Genomic DNA, 13,918 nt, shown 5'->3' with positions numbered 1-13,918 from the left:
TTTGCCAGAGGCTTACAAAGCTTCCCATATGGCATCTCCATGCAGTGCTCATGAGCTTGGATTTTCTCTGCACAGAACTGAGGCAATAAAATAACGTCTCTGTCAAACTGGAAACCTCCAGAAACCTAACTTAATGCCTCAGAAACATTTAAGAGGTTCTCTTTATTTGAATTTTTAAAGCATCTGAAATTTTCTGAACTTTAAAATTTGTGTTCTAATTCTCAACCTAAATGCCCTCTGCTCCAACCCTTTAGCTTCTTTTTCTCCTCAGAAACCAAGAAACAGCTTTAAAAGGTTGAACAGTTGTGCTTTAAAACATGTACTTTTGAAATAACATTCTCATTTAGAGTAAGAGTTGTTACTGTATGCTGAAAGTAATGCTTTCTTTTCCTTTCTGTCTTAACCTTGAACACGGGCTTTCCACCTAATTGTAGACAAGGAATGTTTCTGCCCACTTTCTAGCTTTAGTAATTCCCTCTCTAAAGAGAACAGTGCGCAGAGGCGGTGGACAGTTCCTAAGGACAGAATTTATCACCTGCCACCCTGCCCCATTGTCCTAATAATAAAAATCACATGCTGATTTCAAGAGCCATACTAAATTTGAGCCTCATGTTTAATTATGACTGAGAGGGATAATTTTCAGTCAAGCTTAATGTCATGTTACGTAGTGGTACATAAGGTCCTTTTTTCACCGGGGGAGATATAAGCACTCATGCTTTTAATAGCTCATTAATTAATTAATTTGCTTCGAATAGCAGAATATATGCATGGTACTTCTCAAGGATGGAACATATGGAGATGGAACATAAAAGGTCACACTGAGTTGGGTGACTTGCCTCAACTCAAGTGTGGTACCTGTGTCTGGCCTGAAGGTTAACTGGTACTTTGGTTAACTGGTACTTCAATTCACCTTCAGCACCCACAAAAAAAGGCAACTTTAAATATAGTAGAAGAGAAAGCAATCATCATTTAAGAGAAGTGTGCTGAATGCTGGTTTTTGTTTTGCCTGTAGTCCTGAAAATGGGACAAAAACATTTTGGACAAAACATTATATCCCAAATGAATGTTGGAAAACCAAACTAGATTTAATTCCAATCTGAACTGTACTTCGGAAAAAAACACCAAAACAAACACATAATATTATCATTAAAGGTCACCCAATGAATCCACAAACTATCCTAGTCATCTCCCCACTGCTGGCCAGTCTGTGCCTTAGTAACTGCCAGATCTCAGTGACCCAAAATTTAAAGAATATTTTACCCCTCATATACCAACTTTGTGGCATGGAAAAAGCATTTAGCCCATTGGCAGAAGGATTATCAAGACAGTGGGTTGTTTAAGAGCCACGAAGGCAGCTTTAATGTGGAATGAGGACAAGAAACTGTGTTAAAATAAGGGAATTGAGCCCAGCTCTTCCCCTTCTTCCTCTTGTGCAGGCTGTAGCTGGGACCAGCCCCAAGCATGCTGCAGAGCCTGCCAGTGGGTTTTAGGAAGCCTCTCACTGTGGGGCACCTCCAGGTTGAGGGCTGAATCCTGCGTCCCCAGGCCTGAGGTGCCACAGCGTGGCAGTGCCTTCCCCAGTGCCTGACTGTGACAGCCCCACTGCTGCCCCTTTGGGCCCCGTGGCTTGTGAAATGCCAGCCAGGGGAAAACTGTGTACCCAAGGTCACAAGATAGCTCTGCATCTGACCTGGCAGCCATACCTACATCTTGCAATGCCCAGCAAGGCATCCCCCAGGTTCATGTGGCTCCAGTTTGAGAAAGGAGCTCCATATGGAGTCCACATTAAATGGACTTATAAAATGGTAGAGATTTATGGATTCAAGGTCTTATCCAGGCTGTTATGGTGATTTAGAGTTGGGTCAGAACCAAAACCTTTGATTGCACACACAGATTTGGGTGGCATTTGAAATCTGGATCCACTTCTAAAATCTGCATCTGACTCATCTCTAGCTACAGACATGGTGTTTTATGGTTTTATTTCTATTCTAGGGGGACATTTTCATGCATGGCTTGTAGCAGACAGAGAAGGTGGGGATCTGTATATGATTTATATTCAATGTAATGCATTCATAAGTACATCTCTATTTCTCTAGCACTTTGAGAGATGTAAATATAACTTTATTCATTTGCTGCACTAGGAAACAATGCAGCTCCCTTGGCAACACATCAGCCACAGACAGGAGTTAGGCAGAAGAGAGATTCAAAGCCAGTCTCCTAATTGACTTTTTGAAGTTATAAGCCATTTGAAGCAGTAAAGGCAGTAAATAGATCAGTTTAGGGAGAGTAGAGAAGAAAGTCTCCAATCTTTATTTAAGTGAATGCTGGAACACTTCAAACATTTTGTGAGGATTTTCAAGAAGAATCATTTCTTGTTTTGCTTTAGTAAACCACTCTGTTAGTCAGACTGTTGAAAAAAAAAAAAAACCTGCAAACTTTTGATATTATAAAAGGTTAAGACATCTGGTTTTTAAAACCCAGTAATTTAATCTCTGTGTAACAGAAGATTGTATTAACCTGGAAGAAAAATCATTTGTTTAGTTGGGAAGAAGTGACCTCATTGAATATAACTCACTTATCTGTGGGTTTAGGTGAACAGCTTTTTTTTAAATGGATCAGGAGAACAAGGTGTTCAGCTGGCTCTGGAAAAACAAAATATTATTTTAAAAAAAAGATAGTGGCTGTTTCTTTCTGTGGAAAATGTGAAGTCTAAGAGGAGTAAGGCAGAACAAAATGATCATGAAAGCAAGAACACATTTCCATATGCTATTTTGAGATCTCTGAGTGAGACTGAATCCATTTCCTCATGGAAAAACAGCACACACAGAGTGGGGTATTTCTGTTCTCTGACCAACACACCTATCTGCCTGAGGGGAGACAAAACCACCAAACTACACTTTGAATTCCTGGGGCAAAACACCAATATCAGGAGGTTTTTATCAGGAGCTTGACATCCTCTGCAGGCAGCAGCGCCAGTGTGCACTGTGACAGAGCTCCCTCTTGGCTGCTCCCTCATCTCTGTGACCCAGGGGAGGTCCCTCTGACCAGATTTCTTCCTCCTTCAGCTGCCACTTCACCTTTCTGCTGAAGCATCCATGTCCAAGGTCAGATTTTAGGTCCTTTTGGGTTGCATTGACATATTTCTCAGCTGTGCCACAGAATCCTTGCTTCCAGCTCTGAGATACCTGACAAAGTGATGGATGCAAATTTATAGAAGAGGCTGCATCATGGATCCTGAGACAACTAAGGGAGAAGAAATTTGTGGGTGAGTCAAACTCTAAGGATCCCAGTTCCTACAGCTACAATCACTGCTGCAATTGAGGCACATGGTTCTTTACACCATGCTTGGGGAGAGTCAGACATACAGCAGGACAAGCGTGAGAAGTCACCATGCTGAGAAGGGAGCTGTTACATCATAGTCAGGAGGAAATAACAGGAAAAAAATAGGACTGCAAAGCTGACTAACTTCTAAAACTGCAATAACAGTAATTCTTAGCTGTACACTTCTTCCTGGAGCTAAATTTCTCAGCCAGATCAGTGACATCACAGTCACAGCTATCCAAGGGAGATGTTATCTTATGCATTCAAGATACCTTGGCATACCCAAGAAAGGGGTGACAATGGAAAAATAAATTAAAAAAACAAGACTAAAAACACAGGAGTCTAGATTACTGTAGAGCATTCGATGCAACGCCAGGGGTCATACAGGTAATTTGTTTTAAAAGGGCTCCAGGGGACTTTCCCTGTTTTGATATTCTTTTACAAGTGCACCTTACTTCAGTTAGATTTAAGCTAATTATTTAGTGGCCAGCACTGACTCAAGGAAAGATAAGAACAAACTACAGTAATTTCCACTCTGCTCTTCTTGCTTCCTGCTCATGCAGAATGTGTAAAGCAGCATGCTAGCTGGGCTGGTGGGAACCTCTTGTCAAAACCAGCATTACTGAACACACAAGCTTCAGTTACTCTGTCCACACAGAGGACCAAATTCTGTGAGCTCCATGTGATGATGGAAATGTCACCAATGTAAGGCTGAAATCATAGAGCAAAATCTACCCTCCCTGTATTCAGCAATGCCCAGAAGCTCTTGCCATGCAAACTGCTGGATTTACAAGGGTCAGTGTGTCCTTACAGGCCCCCAGAACGCTGTTAATAGTGCAGCTAAGCAAAGATGAGAGCTACTTGCTGCTAAGAGGCTTGATCCCACCTTCCCCTTCTTCTTTTCACTTCGAGCTTGGCAGTAGCTCTTGATTCAGGAGTCTCTGGGCAGACAGGGGAGGGCCAGCACCAGGAAAGTGATGTGAGTGCAGGAAGAGCCACAGAGCACTGCTTTCAGAGACAAACAGCTATTAAATCAAGTCACCTGCAGCATCAAATTGCAAGGCCAAAAATGGCCTCAGATCTTTTCCAGTGCAACTTTCCTTTAACCAAAAGCCCTGGTGAAGTATCTCACTTTCTTTCTATTCCAGGAGCTGGATGGAGGATCCTGGTGCTGCCACAGGCAGAATAAACAGCAGGTTTCAAGTGCGATGTAGCTGAAGAGCACTTGTTTGTGCAAGAGGATTTGGGTGATGTTATTTATCACGGACATTTCTCACTCCGTGTTTACACATCTTTTTAGCTTCCTCAGCTTATTTGTGAAGACATTCCAGAACAATCAGCAGAGGATGTAAAGCTGATAGCTTATCACCCAGCCACCAAGAAGACACATGCATCCTGATATATATCAGGATAGAGGAAGGAAGTGATTTAGTCCCCTGGAGTGTGAATGCCGGTGCTCTACAGCTCTCAGAAGCCAGCACATAGGAAAGATTTCCAAAGGCTGGTGAGTAATTCAGTGCTGACTTCTTCAGCTGTGTAGAAAACTACAAACACAGCAGCTCTGCCATATTTGTGAAATGTAAAATGAAAATATATTGATGGCTGGTATCTGCAGCTGGGTTTGTTCTGCTATTTAGGTCTTGTTTCAAATGGAAAAAATTTGGAATAATATGTTAACGCTTACACTAACTGTATTCACATATCAAAACTTGGACTATAGGCATACAGAGCAATTCTGCCTCAATTATTGTACTTCTGAAAATGTCCTACAGGAAAGAGATGGCAAGGCAGCCTGTTCATGTTCCATAGCTTTAGATACACTGGATTTCATCCTGATTTTATCAGTATAGAAAATAATAAAAAAGCAATATCAAATCAAGAATATGACTGTTCAGATTATAGTTTTTAAGAGGATATTAGAAAGGTTGCAGTTTTTCCTTAATGCCTTCCTGGAGTCCTTAAATAAACAATCAGATTTCTAGGTCTTTGTAAATCAGTCTAATACCTTTTGTCTTTGTTCACTCTCTTTTCCTCTCTCTAAATTTTACAGTTACATGTACAAATATTCAAAGTGAGACCAAGTCTGAAAATTATCTAGGCCCATAGAAGCCTTGGAACTTTAACAAGGAACTGCAGTCCTTCCCCCAGACCATGTAATATAGCTAACATGTCAAAATAAAAATGCCTTATGCTGTGAAGGCAGAGATGTAATAAAGGGCCAAGAACCTTCATACCCCGAAAAGGAATAGAATCCTCCATGCAGGGGGCTCCCACAGGTTTCAAACATATTCCTTCAGCTGAAGTGTTTCCTGAAACATATGTGCTTGTATTAAAAACAACTTAAGGTCTTTTTTGAAGGTTGAGATCAGAAATTTGTTAAACAGCTGACCTTGACTTTAATTGAATTTTATGTTTACATCATTTCACATGAAAACTTGGCTTTAAATTTCTTTTTTTTATCTCTCTGGAGATTGCACAAATCTGGGAAGCAAAATATTTTATTCCACTGCAGACTGAAATTTGCTGTTTTCACAGTAAATGACCATGATGAATTGGTGCCTGTGACAGTGGAGCCAGTTGACAGAGACATCATGTCCTCTTGATAAAGGGTCTGCTAATACTGTTTGCAATGCAAAAGCTTGGTCATTAGCCATCAGCTTGATAGCTTACATAGCCTTTCAGTCTCCCTTAGTAAGGGTAAAAATACAAGAGGGGGTCAATTCTATCCACTAGATAGTTAAAACCTCTTTCATCACTCTGGTCACCAGAGGTAATCTTCCAGACAGCCATTCTGAAGTGTAATGCAGCTATTCATTAAGAAGAACTAAACAAAACTATACCTTCAAACTATGGGCATAATGCCTTGCAGCACAAGAGTTCTCTCAAATAAAGATCTTTTTGCCAGCTCTGGCTTAGACCTATAGTAAAATTCCAGGTACTGCAGTTCCCAGTCAGTGAGCAGTATCAGTTCTGTGCTATGTCATCTTGAGTGTTGGACATATCAAAAGTTCTCCCTTTTTTCCTTTTTTTTTTTTTTTTTTTTTTTTTATCTTAGTCAATAGGGGATTTATTTGGCCTAACACTTCATCTAGGTCTATACTCTTCCATGTGGAATTTGAGCTTCATTTTTAACACGACCTGCAGCTGTAGCTCATTGCTTGAGACAGACTGACACAGTTTAACAACCAATCTCTGTCTAAAACTCGCAATTGAAATGTTCAGAATGAAAGGGAGCATGTAAGCCCATGAAGCACACTACCCTTATTTAAGGCATTCTTTTTCTTCTATCTTCTTAAATACATGGAATCTACCTGTGATTTTCTCTTCTTAGAATAGTATATCTCCTTGCCAGAGTTCTGTGAAGTTATCCGACTCAGGAAGGAATGAAAGAAGTGGGATTTGTGAACACTCAAGACTGCCAAGAAAGAGGCTGAATGTAGCACAAAATCTCTTGGGTTCCAAATATTTAATCTTCTTACAATTCTATAGAGTTAGAGGCCAATACTTATTTACTGCCTTCATACTACAGTAACATACACCCCACCTGAGAACCAACAAATTTTGCTTTTCATGGAGACAGCATCCTAAAAAGTGTCTGCAGGCAGATTTAAATCTCAAACCATTGCAAGGGAAGATCATCAATGACTGCTGCTGCCGCTGCTTTGAAGACTGCTCCTGAAGGAACTGCCTGCTGCCATCTATTGATGCACTGTAGGAAGGCGCTGGACCAGCAAGCCCCCGCTCAGGTTTTTCAGTGAATTTTTTCTGTGCTTGGGTGAGAAATCCTGTAGATCTGAGATCTGGGACTCAGAGAGAAAGCCCAACTAGGTGACTCAAGAGCAGCAGAATTATTTAACATTAGCGAAGATTTCACTACAGATAAGCCTTATCTCTGTGGGCTTAGGATGGCCTGCACTCCAGAATCTTAAAAACCATGAATATCCTTATTGCATCCTCTTTCCCTTTCCACTCCTGGGGAAGCATTAAGATCTTGACTTCTAGGGGGCCCACTTTATGGAGAGGTCACAGGATCCATCCACTACTTCTGCAACTAAGAACTGGATGAATTTGTGATTACCACCTTTGGCCAGCACCCACAGCACTGAGGTCACTTGGGCTGGGTGAAGCTAGGAGCCTCCTAGCCAATGCTGGTAACACCAAAATGAGAGTAGCAGCCCATGGCAGCAGCAAGCTCCCATGACATCAGCTTTGTGTGACACCGCTGCAGCTGCAACCACGGCAGGGCAAACTGCATCTGAAGAAAGGGGGTGATAATCAGGCAGCCCTTCCTAAAGGGCAGCTACCTTTGTCCCTGCAGTCCATAAAAATATTTTCCAAGTAAAGAGAAGAAGGGTCTGTTGAGCCTGGTACTGGATCCCTCAGTCCTAAGTAGCTCAGCACCCTTGAGGTGACCTACCCAGAGGCAGTAGCCAGAGTGTCAGTCAGCTGTAATACAAGCCAGTGCTCCTGCACACTCATGGTGTACACTGAGAGAGCACAGAAGGATCACACTCACCAGCTGCAAAGTTCAGGGTACAAAAAGAAAGAAGCAAAAACAGGCTTAGGGATGGGGTTTATTCACGGTCGGTACCTGGATTGCCAGTAACCTTTGGGATGAGTGCAAATGGTAGGGACTGACTGGTGGCAAGTGACTGCTTCTTTGTAAGCACAGAGACACTAAGGAGATTCATTTGAATTTCTTCAATGTTAGGCAACAAAGGGATGGGAAGGTTTAAGTCTGTGAACAGAGGCTAGAAAATTATTACAGAGCATTGTAATGAAAGAAGCAAGTTTTAAAGGGGAGTCTTTACTCATTATCTGATCCTAGTTAACCCTGGTAAGACAAATGACAGGAACATCTTTGAGTTAGTCCCTGTAGATAGCAATAGGTTGTAGAGGCAGGAGAGAGGTGAGAAAAGAGCTGTGATCTCACAGGAATTGGTATTTTAGTTACTATTGGCAGCCTGCTGATTAAATGCTTCCATGATTTTCTTCTTTTCTCCTTCCCTTTCCCCTTATTCAGTTTGAGACTGCATTTATGTGAAGATTTGGATCCTGAAAGTGGAGAAGTACTGACCCCTGAGGTCTGTCCCCAGCAGAGATAACAAGACTTGGGTGCAAGTGGAAATTGGGGGCTCACATCTCTTTTGTTTTATAGCCTTTTAATAACTTAATTTTTTCCTAAGAAGCGCTTCCTCTGGCTAATGCCAGAGGATGGTTTTTATGAATGCTTTTGTATAGCCTGCACAGAATAATGGGGTATCAGCAGAAGACCCCCTTCTGCCCACAGTTTTCATGCTATTTTATGAAATAATCACAAGGAAATTTTCAACCCTTTGAAACCTGGGCTTTTTCTATTGAGATACACGTCACATATGAGGGGCAAATAAAGCAGGTGCAGTGATAACAAAACATCCAAAACTCTTGATTTTTGAACCTAGGTATAAGCTGTGAGAAACAGACAATAGAAGCTCGTAATCAAATAACAATTAAAAACTGCACCCTCTTATTTGACAGGGAGGCCTAGACTTTATATACCCACTGTTTTACTTCATAATTCTCAAATTTCTGTTAAATTTCCTTTGGAAGGAAAATAGGTTGGCTATCTGTCTAGAGATAAAAATAAACTTGACAGACTATCTCAGGAGAGTCCTGTACATTCTAAGGGTCTGAAAGTATAGGCTTAGGAGAAGATTTGGTTTATAGACTAATTTCTTGAAGGATTAATTTTGAATTATGGAACCAACCAAGGCTTTTGTCCATTAAGATTAACCATTCTAACATTTCATCCTATAGTTTAACTTTTCCAGCTGCTATCTGGTGCACTGGGTAACCATTAGCATTTCAGTTTGGATCCTTGTGTTCTGTTGACATATTCCAGGAAAAGTATAGATTGAATATTAGGATTTTCTTCATGGAAAATGTCCTAAAGCTTTGGAAAAGGCTTCCCAGGAAAGCGATTGAGTCCTCATTTCTGAAGGTATTTAAAAAATGTGAAGATGTGGCACTTTGAGACATGGTCGAGTGAGACTTGGCAGTGCCATGTTAACAGTTGGGCTTGAGGATCTTAATTGTCTTTTCCAGCTTAGATGGTTCTGTGGTTCTGTGCTCAGTATGCAACCTGCTTCCATGCAGTGATATGGAACTGGTGGCTCCTTTGACCAGCATTGCATACAATTTGAACAACTGCAAAGAAAATATTGACATAGATTCAGCCTACAACATGTATTACTTACCAAGACTTCCTAAAGGCAGACAGTGATAAATCTGGCTTTTTTCCTTTTTTTTGTGGACATAGGTGGTTTCAATTTGTTGCTTAAACTGCATATGGAAAAGCCTACCATGAATAATTTGGTAACAATTTTATTTCAAAGTCAAAAGAATGGTCATATAACTCCTAAATTGCATGCATGCATTTAAAAACAGTACAAGTAAGAAGAAAAGTGAGAATTTAAATTTCTATTCAATGTTTCTTTTTTACTTGCTTCTGGAATTTTATATATTTCAGTTTCATAATACAATACCTTTCTGGACACTCAGAGAAATCTGGATGCTCATGCACCACTAAGGCTTGTAAATCAAGTTTTAGGACTCACAGCAGAAACAACTGTGTGTTCTTCAGCTTCTATTTTGTCTTGATGGTGATCCTCAGTTTCTATTTTATCTTAACGTTGATCCTTTCTCTCTTTTCTTGGCAAATGTTTCACATCTTTTGGCCACCACAATAAAAGCAAGATATTGGAAAGCATCCAAAGGAGGTCTGCAAAAATGGTGAAGGATCTAGAAGGGAACCTATCCAAAGAATACCTGAGGTCACCTGGTTTGTTCAGTCTGGAGGAGCCCTCTTAGCAGTCTACAACTGCCTCATCAGGGGAAGCAGAGCACAGACACTGATCTCTTCTCTGTGGTGACCAGTGACAGGACACAAGGGAATGGCCTGAAGTTGTGTCAGGGGAAGTTTAGGCTGGATATTAGAGAAGGGTTCTTCAGCCAGAATGTGGTTGGGCACTGGAACAGGCTCCCCAAGGAAGTGGCCACTGCATAAAGCCTGACAGAGTTCAAGAAGAATTTGGACAACACTCTTGAGCACATGGTGTGATTTTTGGGAATGGTCCTGTGCAGGGCCAGGAGTTGGAATTTGATAATCCTTGAAGGTCCCTTCCAACTCAGAATATCCCATGATTCAATGATTCTAGGATTCTGTGATTCAGAGGCAGAAACACTTCTTTTTCTGTGTATCTGCAACAGAGAAAGAGGTGTGGAATAGTTAATAGCACAAGATAAGGCTATTCCAAACCCTGGTAATCTGATCATGTTCCATAGTCTGTTCCTTTGTGAGCTTAGGGCATACAGCAAGGATACTTACTCATAGACCAGCCTTTACCAGAGGACTAGAGCTCTGAATTGCTCTCTATAGTTTCCTGCAAGGATACTCTATGTGCATCTATATTACAGAATATGAGTCTGATGCAGAAGGTCAAAAGGAAAAAAAGAAGCTTATGCCAACAGATTTTATAAATATACCTTATAAATGAAATTTTAGTGTAAACTGAATAAGAGTGATTTAATTCCCAAAGATCCAGCCCAGAGACCTTCCTAACATGCTAAAGAGATTTGAGCATGGTTATGTCATGCTCAAAAACAGAAAAATTAAACAAGCTGTGGGTAAAGTATTGACTGAAAAAGGGAAATCAGGATAGAAACTCTTAACATTTCTCTGATCATAATGGCTTACCACTTTCCACTAACAACCTGGGCAAAACAGACCAAACTTGGGTAAACTAATTTAATTTATTCCCAAACAAAAGTCAGAGTAGGCTGATGAGAAATAAAACACCTCCCCTCACCTCTTCCTGTGCTCAACTTCACTTCTGATTTTATCTACCTCCTCCCATCCAGAAGCACAGGGGGATGAGAGTGGGGCTTGTGGCCAGCTCCTCACACTGTCTCTCCTGCTCACAGGGAAGACCCCTCACAGACTTCTCCTGCTCCAGTGTGGGGTCCTCCACAGGCTGCAGGTGGATCCCTGTTCCTCCATGGACCTCCATGGACTGCAGGGTCACATCCTGCCTTACCACGGGCTGCAGGGGAATCTCTGCTCCAGTGCCTGGAGCAGCTCCTGCCCCTCCGCTGCCCTGACCTTGGTGTCTGCAGGGCTGTTCCTCTCACATGTTCTTACTCCTCTTTCACAGCTGCCATGTCACAGCACTAAATGTTATCCCAGAGGTGCTACCACTGTCACTGCAGGGCTCAGCCTTGGCCAGCAGTGGATCCATCTTGGAGCCAGTTGGAGCCGGCTCAGTGGGACATGGGGGATACTTCTGTCAGCTTCTTGCAGCTGTCATCCCTGCTCCAACTACCAAAACCTCACCACACAAACCCAATACAAGCATATTGAAAAGGGCTTTAAAAACAGTGTTTAAAATCATGAGTTAAACTTGTGAATAACTAGGAAAAGTAGAAGAGCATTATGGTGTTTATCTCTCCCTACCTGAAGCTGAGACTATGAGTAAATTTAATATAATAAATCCAAAGCACAGGTAACGTCTTTCGTGTATGAAAGTAAAAGAAAACTGATTTGTCTCTCCAAAACTAAACCCACCTTTTCAAAGCATTGGCACACACATTCTGCACAGAGTAAATAGAATTATTATGGCACTTCTTCCACCTTGCTCATCAGCAGTCTCTACCCCTTTCTTTACACTGAACTGTCAAAAAAGGCAGAAAGAAAAGGCTCAAATTAAACCACTATGTATATATTTCAATTATATAATATATATATGTATTAAATTATATTTTAAAATTTTAATTTATAACGAGAGACATTATCTCTGCTATCAACAGGAATGTTTGATTCCTTTAAGCAAATGTTTCTATTGTTATAGCCACACTTTCCCCACTCCTTTCTTTTTAACAAAGCCAGAAAGCTCCACAACCACCTTTTATTTTGACGATTCTTATTGTTTTGCTACAGACTTCATAGATAATTTCAGCCTACTTCAAGGATCCCACCTGAAATCCCAGATGACAGAATGGAACTTAAGTTCTCCTTCCTCAAACAGTGGTAGGCAGCACAACTTTGAAAAGCCCTGGGCACCCTATTCTCCCGTTGCATGTCTGAACTCAAAATTGAAAGAGATGAAATTGATGACACTATCTCTTCCATTCCTGCAATAAAGTGAACTACTGTACAGAAGTACTTCAGGGAGGAAGAAGACACACAAGAGATATTGTGGCTAAGACAGTGTCTGGTTAGCATCATGGAGCTATAGCTGTGAGATCAGCAACAAAATATTATTGTTAAGCAATGATTTGTTGGCTAAAACCCTGCCACTCATGAACCCCCAGCACCTGACATTGTCATACTGTCTCCAGCCCTCTGTCCTTGTCTCTGCCACATATTAGGCTCAAGAAGCACAAGTCCTCTCTTACTCTGGACGTCGCTGGCTGCTCATTCAGAGACCTCTTGGAACCTTGCCTTTTCCATGGGGCTTGTCAATTGCCATCAGCCAGTCATGGGAGCAGTGTTCTGCTCACAGTTAACTCTGCTGCTAATCACACAGCATTATTCATGATAATTCATGGTAAAACAGTTAATGTTCAAAATAAAGCACTTGCAAGCATCCCACAGGACTCCTCACTAAATCAACTTCAAATTCTTTGCAGACATCCATTACGTCCTTTTTGTTCATATCTCTGTATGCACAAACCCAGTCATTTATCTGCTGAGATCATTCTGTCAAGAGTTGCTCATCTTCCTGTCTGTTTTTGACTCCAAACAAACACAAACTAACCTTCCCTCTCCCTCAAAAAATAGAATGAAAAACAACTGAATTAATAAACCACTATGTCCTAACAAAAGTTACAGATGTTGTATTTTTATTTTCAGAAGAAAAAATGCTGGGACTTACTGGTAATTTGCTATTCTGAAGTAATTACTATGATGGTAATTTTTTTCAATACTTCAGACAGGATAAAAAATAGCTCATTTAAAATATGGCAAATAAACCTTACAGCACAAGAAAAAAGATTAAAGAGGAGACTTGAAGAGAATCATCTTTTGATTTAAAATAGGATTACTAATATGCCATTGGCTGGCTGAAACGACCCAAATAACTATTGGCAATTAGCAAGCAATATTTCAGTATTATTGATCAATAACACAATTTTGTGAGGCCCCTGTGCTCCTTTTGTCTGATACAGTATAGCCTGTGCTCAAAAAAGCATATCAAATTAAAAGTTTGATGGAATTCCAATAAAAGGCTATAACAATGATTTCAGTAGGAACTGGATTGGATACCCTTTGTGCAGGAAGCACTTGAGCATGTGTAGGGCCATTATATTACTTGCTACAGCTATTGCCTGGGAGAGTAATTGGTGCTGAGCACAATTAATAGGTGACAGAGACAACCTATATGTAAAGAAGTATTGAAAAGTGCAATAGAAACATAGTTAGATAGAAGGTTTGGTTAAAAAAAGAAAGAAGATAGAAGAAAGGCATTTCATAAGATACTATTTATTGTTTAGTATTCTTCCCATCAGTTTTGGAACAGCCTGTTTTATAAAGTTCTCTAAATATCTAAATTTTCTAAGAGAG

The 13,918-nt window shown here is 40.7% G+C and overlaps 1 long non-coding RNA gene across 1 annotated transcript in view; it reads left to right on the top strand.

Annotated features, from left to right (window-relative positions):
• The window catches only part of LOC116807739 (uncharacterized), an 83,791-nt gene that overhangs the window by 56,468 nt on the left and 13,405 nt on the right, over positions 1 to 13,918 (top strand). The gene's annotated exons all lie outside the window — the stretch shown is intronic.

This window comes from Taeniopygia guttata, chromosome 1A (assembly GCF_048771995.1).
Source record: "Taeniopygia guttata chromosome 1A, bTaeGut7.mat, whole genome shotgun sequence".
Classification (NCBI taxonomy): domain Eukaryota; kingdom Metazoa; phylum Chordata; class Aves; order Passeriformes; family Estrildidae; genus Taeniopygia; species Taeniopygia guttata.
This window is presented reverse-complemented; position numbering and strand designations above follow the sequence as displayed.